We start from the raw sequence: 13,384 nt of genomic DNA on the forward strand, positions 1-13,384 counted from the left end.
CCCATGGACCTGCATGACGTCTCTGATACTAGCCTTATGGGATCCAAGATATTTCAAAATTCTGCATCTGTGTTGATCAAATTTGTCTGTCAGAAGCTTGAAAGATCTTGAAGTAATATCTACTGCTAAGCCTAGATATGCCAGTTCCTGACTCAGACTCTCCGACTTATCCTTGGCCACAGGTGCCCCCAAATCAGCACAAAGATTCACAAATATGGTCATCACCCTCAGTATCCCCCTCTTTGTCTTCCACAACTATCAAAAAAATCATCTAGATAGTAAACTGGTGATTACCAGGATGATCTTTGCTGTCAACACCAATGAATGTCTGTGCTGAATACTTCAAAGGTCACACAAGCTACTGAGCACTCTGTAGGTATCATTGGGTCAAAAAAGGACTTACTTTTAAGTTGAAAGCCTAACAGGGATCAGTCGTCTTGGCTGACTGGCACCAGTAAAGGTCAATTGGATATCTAGCTTACAGATCTAGGGATCCAAGTACTTCAAAATATCTTCAGCTGCTTGCTGCAGAGAAGAGCAGTGCATTTTAGCTTGTTCGTTGTCAATGAAATCAGACAGATGCACCCACAGGATGAGAAAGGTGGTGAATCAATCAAAACTTCCCTTCCTTCTTGAAGGGTAGCAAGCCTACAGGGGAAATGTTAAAGGTAGACCAGGGAGGGTGCAAGAATAGGCCCAATATTCTACCCACTAGGACATCCTTTTCAGTTACTCTGGATGCAATGCCCTCGTGGCCTTTGATAGATGCAAGAGTACTAACTGGTCTAGAATTTAAAGGGGTCAAAGAAACAGTGTTAAAACCATTTTCAAAACCTTCAATAAGAAAAACACAGAGCTTTAACTTTGGGGTAAAATGCCAGCTTCTGAACCAGTTTATCTAGCTTCACTGGGGAATGAGAATAATTGACAGCCAGTCCTGCCCTTGATATATCAGATCTTTGGCTATGAAAAATCTCTTTACGTCTGACTGAGTTATTCTGGGAAAAGCAGCACTATTCTCATAATAAGGAGATACATTATTATATACAGAGTGGCCTGCCTACATCCAGCATGTAACAGATGGATGACCTTTTCCGCAGGAAGAGAATAATTGGGTAAGCTTACATGCAGACCAAAAACACTTGCCATTATTAAACACTCAACAAAATTTAGCCTCCACTTGACCTCAACATGAAGCTTCATTCTCAAGGATATTAGGCTTATCCAACATAACACTCATCCAAACATCAGGATGCCTTTGTTTCCACTCCTACTAACCATGTGTGGTTTACTTCTGAATCTATTTATTATGGCATATGACTAACCAAATGAACATACAAAGTATAACAATGTAATTTCCATTTATCTTTTACTCCCACATCATTCCAATACATTCAGCCTATTATTCCATCATGCTACAACTGTCATTAAACATTTCACCTAGACTACCTATCAAGAAAATCAACAGCATTACCAGATCTCAAGCATTTTATTTTTTCAATATATTTGAAAGATTACAAAAGTCAACCCAAATTTGATTTCTGTGTCATCTTTCTAGTCATGACAGTTATACCAAATCTAGCACAGCTGCTGTCCACTCATTGCCATCCATCTCTTCATTTTACATAGTTTTTTTCAGGATTATCATACAAGCACCTAGTGCTCTCTTAACTAGGCCTCCAAATCCTATAAGACTTCATTCTTTTTACTGCAAACAGTAAGTAAGTAAAAACAAACAGCTTAAATAGGCTTTTAAGTATCAAATAAATGCTAGAGACCGAGCGTTTAGGTGGAATTAGCAATATATAGCAAGAAACAAGCCAAAAAAGTACTAAATCAATCCAAAGTCTCTCTTTTCTCCTTCTGCTGCTGTAGGACTCTGCAGGACACCTGGGCAGGATCTTGCTGAGCTGATACAAGTGCAAAAAATGCACAAATACAGGTTTTTATAGCAGAAAGATGAAAGAGATAGAAATTAGCCCAAAATGGCCAATAAACTACACAGTCTGAGCTGAAAACCACTCCTCCAGGGACAGATAGGCTGTTCAAAGCTCTCCACTCTCACTGGTGAACAGAGAAGCTTCCTTTTATCCAAGCAAATTATGGGCAACACAGAAACTACAATACAGCCCTGGATTCAGCAAACTCTGAAAACTGGGCTCTACTAGCTTCAGAAAGTTGGGAAACAAGTCTAGAATTTTTTTTTTTGGCTTGTTTTTTTGCTTTTTTAAGAAGTTAAGGCAAATACAGCAAAACAATCACTTTAAAGCACAGTAAAACGGCTATCGCACTTGAGTGTGTAGCCTACAACAGTTAAAACAGTTTAAATGCTCACAGAAACAATTTTAAAAGTGCAAACTTTTTTAGGCAAGGCCCAAAAGAAAAACTCACCACCGTAAGAACTACAGGTGACAAAAAACTGAGGGCAATGCTGCTCACTGCTAGGAGTCTAAACCTCAAAATGCACTCACTCGAGGCACTCCTCAAAATGGAGAACATTGATATCTGTGCAGTGACTGAGACCTGGTTCAAGGACTCCCCAAGAGCACCCCAGCACTACCAGACAATAATTCATACCACACTTTCCGGCCACAAAACCCAGACTGAAACATGAAGGGCAGAGGTGTGTCCATATTCATCAAGGACACCCACACCTCCAGACTAGTCGCACAACACGATGCCTCTGAGATCATCCAAGTGCAACTAACCCTGGGCAAAAATGCATTCCAAATTGTAGCTTGTTATAGATCCCCCACCATGACCCAGGACACATACTCCTCGTTCCTGGAGACATTGGAAAAAATGGGGGTCCAACCAAATACCATAATAATGGGTGATTTCAACTACCCTAACATAAACTGGGAAAACTACTCTTGTACTAATCCCCTTGCTCAACGATTCCTGGAATTTATAAACTCTAATACCCTGGATCAACTTGTCAACAGCCTCACCAGGGGCAACAATATTCTAGACCTGGTCATTACCAACATGGGTGATCGGTGCTCAACTCCCGAGATCAACTCCTTGCTTGTTATATCTGACCATAAACTAATCACCCTAGATATCCACATCCCAACCCCACCTCCACACAAGGAAACCATCGTAAAAACTTTTTCCAAAGCTAACTTCACGCTACTCAAAACTGAGGTGGCTAACTTCGCAACGCCCCTGCAGATGGACAATACAGTCATGACTCTGAATCCTACACAAATGCACTCTACAAGCACCTGCATGAGTGCATGGACCGTGCTATCCCCAACAAAACCAAGACACTATCCTCCAAAAAAAGGAAGTCAATCTGGTAGTCCCCTGCCATTAACAAACTCTACAACAGAAGGAAGAAACTGCTGCAAAAGAGAGTAAAACCCATGAATGGAGGAGTTCCCTGACAGGCCTCAGTAAGAAGCTAAGATCCCTCATAAAATCCTCCAAAGCAAATTTTGAAAGAAAAATTGCCACAGATTCCAAAGACAACCACAAGGCATTCTTTAGCTACGTCAAGAATCTCCATGGCAACACCCAGATCTGCAGTGAGCTACAACAGAATGGTGCAAAATATACAGAGCCAACCGATATTGCCAACATCTTGGGAGATGGATTCAGTACAAACTTTACTCCCTTCTCACTCCTCAAAGGGCCTATAACTATACCAAATGATAGTAGAGACCCATTAATCACAAACACACAGGTAAAAGCAGCTCTCTCTAAAGCCAAAAACACAGCATCCATGAGACCAGACAACATCCCAGGCTGCGTCTTACATGAACTCCAAAATGAAAGAAAGGCTCATCCAGACTCTGCTACACTTTGCTGTGAAGGAAAGGTTAGTTTGCTTTTATTTTTTGTATTTTGTATATTTTAAATACTGTAGTTTGTTTTCTTTACCTTGTGTTTTACCTGCATTCTGCTTTAACAGCATATTAAAACTTCAAAAGAGACCACAGCTCTCTCTCTCTTCTGAGTCAGGCAGAATTTTTCCTGCCCTCCCACCCAGTCATAGTTGTCTTGTTAAATACCATTGTCTTTCTAGTTGCCTGCCTCTTATGTTAATCTGACCATATATCTCATTTCCTCTCTACTTTCAGTGGCTTGTGTGAGTAATCACTAAATCAAAAACCCCTCCCCTTCAACTATTTAAATTTATTGGCCATCCTACTGTATTCCATAGTACCAGAATTCAAAAGTGACCACCCCTTTCAACCCATCTTGCTGTTTTAAAAATAGTAACTGTCCACTAAACCTTAACTTTTTAAACAGGTAAAACTTAAGTTACCTACTTTCACGTTTACCTTCTGTAGTGCACACTGCAGTGTGCATTTTTTTTCATCTTACTTTTAAGCATCCCTTTGACTAGCACTTTCTCTAATACCTGCTGGAAAGCACTAGGAAGCCTTAAACTGATACAAGCACTCAACTCTCCTTGTTAATAAGGAGAAATTAATAGTAGGCACTAAACAGCCTATAACTGCAAAGTACCTTGCTAAGGTAAGGGAAAACAGCTCCTGTACTTTACAAAAAAAAAAAAAAAAAAAAGCATCAAACCAGGCATGTCCAAGGGTCAGCTTCCGGTGATTTCTCCTGTCCACCTGGTGAATCTGGGCATACTGGGGCAATGCAGCAATTGCCTCATGTACACAGACAACCCTCTCCTCCTACCACCCAACACTACAACCTGTGAGAAATAAACCTACATAGCCAAAATGGAAGCAAAGCTCTCTCCACCCAAGATTGTGCTAGACAGTCAAGAGGAGAAGGTTAACACCCACACTATGCCTCAAGCAACACATAGCCCTTCTAAACCCACACCACCAACACCCACATATAGCAACACTAAATCCACATCTGCAGAGGCCCTTAACTGTAACCTGCCCAAGGAACAAGGACCTCTGAAGCTGAAACGCAAACAAACACCAATCACAACCAAAGTGTCACATAGTTCAAAACACCTGTGTGCCACCCAGCAACAGCCCCTAAGGCAAGACAATGTACCTAACACTTTAGTCATAGGTGACTCTATAGTCCGGTACACTGATGTCCCTCTCACCAAGTTGAACAAGGAGAAAATTACAGTCAGCTGCCTGTCGGGTGCCAGGATCTGCCATATAACGCATGCACTCAAGTCACTCCACAACAAGTACAAATATGACTCTGTCATTGTCCATGTTGGAGTGAATGACTTGAGACGTACCTCCTTGGACTACATGAAAAGAGAGATGGAAGAGCTCTCGGATCATGTGGCCCAGGCAGGTATGACCCTAGCCCTGAGTAGCATCCTGCCTTCGCCCAGAATTATACCACAATATAAGGACAAAATGATTGACTTCAACAATTGGCTAAGCTTCTGGTGTCATTCAAAGGGGATCCAGTATCTGTCTGCCTGGGATGACATGACTGACAGACCACGATGCTTTGCCAGAGATGGTCTGCACCTGTCGCCTCTGGGATTCAGGTTACTGGCTAAGGTTCTTGCCACCCCTATAGTGCCTTTATTAGGCAAAGTTCAAAGAACAAAACCACCACCGTAACAGGTACAAGCATGCAAAATCTGAAGGTAATGCTACTCAATGCTAGAAGTCTAAACCTCAAAATGCACTCTCTCGAGGCACTCCTAAAAATGGAGAACATTGATATCTGTGCAGTAACTGAGACCTGGTTCAAGGCTCCAGAGAGCACCCCTGCAATACCAGGCTACAACTCTTACCACACTTTTCGGCCACCAAAGCAGGACCGAAACACTAAAGGTGGAGGAGTGTCAATATTCACCAAGGATATTCACACCACCAGGCTAGTTGCCCAACACAATGCATCTGAAATTCTCCAGGTGCAACTAACACTAGGTAAGACTGCAATCCAAATTGTAGCTTGCTACAGATCCCCCACCATACCCCAAGATTCTCACTACACCTTTCTAAACATACTGGAAAATATTAAGATAGAACCAAACACCCTAATACTGGGTGATTTTAAGTACCCTGCCATTAACTGGGAAAGCTACTCATGTACCAACACCTTTGCCCAACGGTTCTTGGAATTCATAAATTCCAACGCCCTGGATCAACTAATCCATAGTCCCACCAGGGGCTCCAATATCCTAGACCTGGTCATTACCAACATGGGAAATCGATGCTCCACACCTATGGTCACCCCCTCGTTAATCACATCTGACCATAAGCTAATCACCCTTAACATCCACATCCCGCCCCCACCCCCAGTAAGGAAACCTCCATAAAAAACTTCTCCAAAGCTAACTTCATGCTACTCAAGTCAGAAGTGACAAACTTCATGACACACATGCAGACGGGAGCTGAAAGTTCAACTGCTGAATCCTACACTAAGGCACTGTACGAGCACATCCACTCATGCATAAATTGTGCCATCCCAAATAGAACCAAGATGCTCTCATCCAAAAAAAAGAAGCCAATCTGGTGGTCCCCTGCCATAAACAAACTTTACAACAAAAGGAAGAAACTGTTGCAGAAAAGAGGAAAATCCCAGGATGCAAAAAACTTCCTTACCAGCCTCAGTAAGAAACTGAGATCCCTCATAAATTCCTCCAAAGCTAGTTACGAAAATAAAATTGCCAAAGATTCCAAAGACAACAACAAGGCATTCTATAACTATGTCAAGAATCTAAATGGCAATGCTCAGATCTGCTCTGAGCTAAAACAGAATGGCATTAAATATACTGATCCCAAGGATATTGCCAATATCCTGGCAGATTGATTCAGTGCCAACTTCACCCCCCTCTCACCCCTAAATGGCCCATCTCAATACCGGAAGATTGCCAAATTCCGGTAATAACAGCCACACAGGTAAAAAATGCACTCTCCAAAGCTAAGAATACAGCATCCATGGGACCAGATGACATCCCGGGCTGTGTACTACATGAACTACAATATGAACTGGCACGTCACCTAAGTGTCATGTTTAATCATAGCCTCACCTCAGGTTTCATGCCCACTGAGTGGTCACAGCTACAGTTATCCCACTCCACAAGGGGGGATCCACCTTGGATCCCGGAAACTACCGTCCCATCAGTCTGACAAGCCTTATCTGCAAGGCCATGGAGCGTATTATCATGGAACTTATAAACAAAGACATTGGCAACCTTCAAACACTGGACCCCACCCAGTTTGGGTTTGTGAAGGGCCGATCATGTCTCCTAAACTTGATTGATTCAGTCTCCAGAGCCATGGACAAGGGTAAAGTGGTCCACACAGCCTATCTAGACCTTGCCAAGGCCTTTGACACCATCCCCCACTCTGGAATCATAGATAAACTTACTAAGCTGGGCATTAATCCCTACGTCACCCAATGGGTTGCTAACTGGCTTACTGATAGAACCCACACAGTAAAAGTAGCCGACTCCAAATCCAGCTCCAGACAAGTGACAAGTGGAGTACCTCAGGGTTCAGTCCTGGGATCGCTCTTGTTTGGCATCTACTTCTCTGAAGTACAGGCCAACACTAAGGGACTCTGGATAACAAAGTTTGCAGATGACTGCAAACTGGGAGCCATTATTGAATCCCCAAATGATGTAGATACTCTACAAAAGGGCCTTACAGAAACAGATGCTTGGTGCCAGAGCCATGGGCTCAAGCTCAATGCCAAGAAATGTATAGTTATCCCTTTGGGAAAAAACATGTATCCATGAATTACCATATAGGTGGCAGTACACTAAACACCAAAAGTTTGATAAGAGACTTAGGGACACAGGTGGACAGTGGTCTCACCTTCGATAACCACATCGCCACAACAGTCAGGAAATCCTTCTATGTGGCACACCTCATCACTAAGGGCTTTTCATCCAGAAAAAGGAGGTCATTGTCCCACTGTACTCACCCCTCATTAAACCCATTATAGAATACAATGCCCAGTTTGGTATGTACCTCTCAAGACATCTGCAACAACTGGAAAGGCCACAGAAATACCTCACTAAAAGAATCACAGGCCTAAAGCAGATGCCCCACGCTGACCGCCTTAAAACCTCCAGCTATACTCTGTCGCATATCGTCTACTCAGAGGCGATCTTTGCTTAACATACAAGGCCATGTCAAACCCAGAGCTGTTGGACATGCTACACTTAAAGAAATCCCAATCCCTCAGAGCCACACGCTCCAGGGATCTAAACCTTGTCATCACAATAAACAAAACATGCTGGAGGGATAGGTTCCTGACCCAGAGACTCCCCAGACTCTGGAATAGATTGCCCATACATGTCAAGCAGAGTGCCTCTTTGGTCCTCTTCAAAAGGAACCTTGACGATTGGATGGGAGAAAGGAAATTCACCCCGGGGATCATGTCAGTCACCCTGCTAGACAGGGGTCCAGGGAAGTAAATAGTGTGGGAAGAAATAGCCAGGGAATTGTTATGGCTAGGCTTTTATAGGCCCTAGGGCTGATAGCCTAGTACCAACCTATGAACCTATGAACTAGCCCCCCCCATCTAAACTCCATGTTCAACCACAGCCTCACCACAGGCTATGTGCCCACTGAATGATGCACAGCAACGGTTATCCCACTCTGCAAAAGAGGAACCACCACAGACCTCGGGAACTATTGACCTATTAGCCTGACAAGCCTGGTCTGCAAGGCCATGGAGTGTATCATCATGGAACTCATAAACAAAGACATTGGTAACCTCCAAACTTTGGATGCTACCCAATTCAGATTTGTAAAGGGTAGATCATGTCTCCTAAACCTGGTAGACTTATTTGAAACAGTTACCAAGGCCATAGACGAGGGCAAGGTGGTCCACACAGCCTACCTGGACCTCACAAAACCTTCAACACTATCCCCCACTCAGAATCATAGATAAACTCATCAACCTTAACATAAACACTTACATCATGAGATGGGTGGCTAACTGGCTCATGGACAGAACCCACACAGTGAAAGTTGCATACTCCAGATCCGACTCCAAACCAGTGACAAGTGGAGTACCCCAGGGTTCAGTCTTGGGACCTCTCCTGTTCGGTATATACTTCTCCAAAATGCAAGCAAACACCGAGGGTCTATGGCTAACCAAGTTCACAAATGACTGCAAACTGGGTGCCATAACTGATTCCCCTGCTGATGTAGGCATCCAGCAAAAGGGCCTCACCAAGACAGACACCTGTTGCCAAAATCATGGCCTCAAGCTAAATGCCAAAAAGTGCATTGTCATCTCCTTTGGTAAAACACAGTACCCATATGAATTACCAAATGGGGGAAGTTCACGTAACACAGAAAGTGTGATAAGAGACCTTGGGATCCAAGTGGATAGCAACTTCTCCTTTGATAATCACATTGCCACAGTGGTCAGAAAATCTTTCTACATGGCCCAGGGTTCACATCTAGAAAAAAATATATCATTGTTACCCTTTACTCATCACTTATCAAACCCCTCATTGAGTACAACGCCCCATTTGGGATGTACCTCAAAAGACACATACAACAACTGGAGAGGCCCCAAAAGTACCTCACCAAAAGGATTGCTGGCCTCAACAGTTGCCCTATGCTGACCGGCTCAAGAAACTACAACTCTACTCGGCCGCATAACAATTACTCTGAGGAGCCCTCTGTCTAACATACAAAGCTATGTCAAACCTGGAATTGATGGACATGCTCTACTTAAAGAAATCCCAATCTCCCTGATACATGTGCTAGGGACCTAAACCTCACCACAACAATAAATAGGACATGCTGGAGGGATAGATTCTTGTCGCAGAGACTTCCCGTGCTGTGGAACAAAATTCCCATCTACGTCAAGTAGAACCCATCATTAGCACTCTTCAAGAAAAACCTCAATAAGTGGATGGGTAATAGGGAATTCCCCCCTGGGATCACGTCTAGGGCCCTGCTTGATAGAGGGGCAGGAATTTAATGCTACATGGGTGGTGAAAGCTAAGACACTGTTGGCTAGGCTTCCTTTGGCCATCAGGCCGATAGCCTAGTACCTACCTATGAACCTATAAGTTTCCTAAGAGTGACTTTAGCCATTCTCCATCTAGATGCATTACATTGTAAAATCATGGCTGAAGTCTCTTATTCCCCTCTTTATAATAATATCACAAGATATATCTGATTCCACACCACTAGTGTCCTCAATAATATTACCAATTATCACATTGGCACCACATTCATGTCAAGTTGATTTTTCATCTTCAAACAGTTAAACTAAACTTGTGACACAAGAATTACATAATTAACATTGCATTGTTGAGTTAATAGGTATATAGTATATACTGCTGCAATAATTTCACAATGTCTGTAAAACACAGACTTTATGGGAAAACTACATCTTATAACAATTTCAAGAAAAGGCACATACTTACAAACAAATAAGTATAGGCTAGGTGAGGTAAACAAAATTCTGTAACATAAATTAGCAATTCACATTTCAGAATTTAATGCATGCATACTTTCATACATACATGTCCCTGCTGGTTATCTCTTCCAGTCCCAATCTATCTTTATCTTTAGTTTTATTAAATGATATTTGAATAAACCAAACAGGGAAAAAGCATTACTAAAATTCAGTTACTATCTTGTTAAAGATATCTCTATTGCATCCATTTATTTATAAACCTTTGTCTTGATCACTACGCCACAGTCCCTCTAATTTGACAAGATTTGAAATTACATTATCAAAACATCCAGTTACAAAGATTCTATTTAACAACTTAGACATTTTGTTCGGAGTTAGATCTGCCAGAGTTTAAACATTCATATTGCATTACTATTGCATGGTATATGGAATGTATCAAACCGCAGAGTTTAAACATTCATATCACATTACTATTGCGTGGTATATGGAATGTATCAAACCGCAGAGTTTAAACATTCATATCACATTACTATTGCATGGTATATGCAATGTATCAAACCGCAGAGTTTAAACATTCATATCACATTACCATTGCATGGTATATGGAATGTATCAAACCGCAGAGTTTAAACATTCATATCAAATTACTATTGCGTGGTATATGGAATGTATCAAACCGCAGAGTTTAAACATTCATATCACATTACTATTGCATGGTATATGGAATGCATCAAACCACAGAGTTTAAACATTCATATCACATTACTATTGCGTGGTATATGGAATGTATCAAACCGAACAGCTGACTAATCCAAGACGTATCAATACTTCCTTGATACACACTCTGAGCTAAATATGTAGCTCAGACCTCATACTACTGCTCATACTTCAGTTTTTCTCAAAGTATGCATAGCAATCATTATGGTACTAACATCTCAGTATTTTCTTTACATAAAATTTCAGTTGTGAACACTCCTATTAACTATGATTTAGGTAAACGTTTGTTAGAAGTTAAGCCATCTAGTATTCCAGACCACTAATTATATATTATTTTTCACTATTTATTGATGTATTATAACAAATGAGCTTTTTCATTGTATGTAAAATACATTAGATTTCAAAGAAAAAAAACAATAAAATATATAATAAATATTTTCCACCATTATCATCTTCATAGTTATGTCCATGGCTCCTCTGTACAGCCCATTTTCTGTACTCAGCATCAGCTCAACTCTTCAGCTGCATGAAAGATGGTTGCCTAATTTATTTTAGTTTATAAGTAGTTGTACTAATTGTTGGCAATCTGACTAATCTCGATCCACACACACCATCTGATACACCACAGTAAATTTTCTACTCAGCTTCCATGATTGACATAACACCTGCTCTTTCCAATATCATCATAAACTGCACCAAAATAACTCTAGATTTACTGTATGACCTCTCTGATATGGTTAACCCCAACCAGCATCTTCAGCTTCACTAATGACTTCATAAAACATTTCTACTACTCCAATGTAGTTTTTATAAACTCCAATAAGTCTAGTCCTTCTTCTCTTTCCATACTCCAGTCTCAAATTCTTTCTATATGTCTTATCTTCCATTACAACAAACTGCAGATCAACATATTTGTAGTCCACCTAATTCCTCCATACCTTTTCACACTTCAACTACTTGTGGTTTAGTCAACATCATGGCAATGTGTTGTTCATGCAGAAACTCAATATTGTCAATTTACTTACTTGTAATCTTCTTTGTGTCCTGTGCAGTACAGAAATATGCCAAAAAGAAAAGTTTCACTTCTAAACTTCTCATTGTTTCTTTAACATTCAGACAAATTCATATTTTAATATTCATGGAAACCTGCAATGGTGGCAACCACTAGTCTCAATTTTTCCATTGCCAGTTTTTTTTTCTGTAAAATTACATTTTCAGCTACAGTTTCCATTTTTTCTGACAACATTTGAAAGTCAAGACTTTTATAGTCTATAATTCTCTTGTTCACATCAACTAGCCTTATCCAATCACATAAAAACTTAATTAGCCACAACATACACAGCAAACAGAGGAGGTAAGTAACTTCAAGTAATATAAGACTTTCCTCTGTAATAGATTCAGTCTTGAAATGTTCAGCAAAATAATTTATTACAAACTAGATAACAAAATCTAATTTTATACATATTCAGAGACTGTATTGTTAAATCATTAATAATAATAAAAAAATCTGAACAAAAAATTACAATGACAATCTTTGTTTAAATACAGAAATATTTTTATAACTAGTTTACAAGCAGATATTAACTTTTAAAATCACTTTAATTCTAATCAGAATTCCTCAAGCATAACAGTTCAAGTTATAATTTACTTGTATCATTTTTTCTTGACACATATATAGAAGAGATCATAGTGCTCTTATGTTAATTCTTAGCATGTGGTCTAATCTTGCAGTCTCCAACAGAAAGAGTGAGAGATGTTTCACACTGCCTGATAGGTATCACTCTTTCCCATAAAAGAAATGCAACCTGTGTAGGGTGGAAGGAAAGTCATATGGGGACAGAACATGATGGGGAGACTACAATAATCAAGAATCCTTTTTCTAAGTTTTTTGCCAACGGGGAAATACTTAAGAGGCATGAGCAATCAGTGGTACAAAATGGAGACCTCATTTAATTATTTATAGTTTGTTACCATGTTGACTAAGTTGATCCAAAGACCTCTTTCAGTCATATCCTGAGCCCTGAGGCAAAGACAAGTATATGCATAAGAGCTGACAATCCATTTAGTAGTAAGCATAATTACCAATTTAAGTGCAATACAGAATCTGCAACTGTGTCTTCTACATACAAAGTATGCTACAAACAGGGAGCATGCTGAATAATAAGACAGAAAACAGTGTTTACAACTTTCTACTAAATGCATATAATTTCAATCTAGTACGTGGTTTGACTCATTCCGTCCAATGGAGCTCTGGAAGTTTCAGCGTAACTTCCAATAGGTGGCATCTAAACTTTTTGTTAGAATCAAATTATGTCCTCACATTTTGAACGAATATTCATATCTCTGGAAGCAAAGGGGT

This window comes from Protopterus annectens, chromosome 15.part0 (assembly GCF_019279795.1).
Source record: "Protopterus annectens isolate FY-2018-M chromosome 15.part0, PAN1.0, whole genome shotgun sequence".
In the NCBI taxonomy this organism is placed as follows: domain Eukaryota; kingdom Metazoa; phylum Chordata; order Ceratodontiformes; family Protopteridae; genus Protopterus; species Protopterus annectens.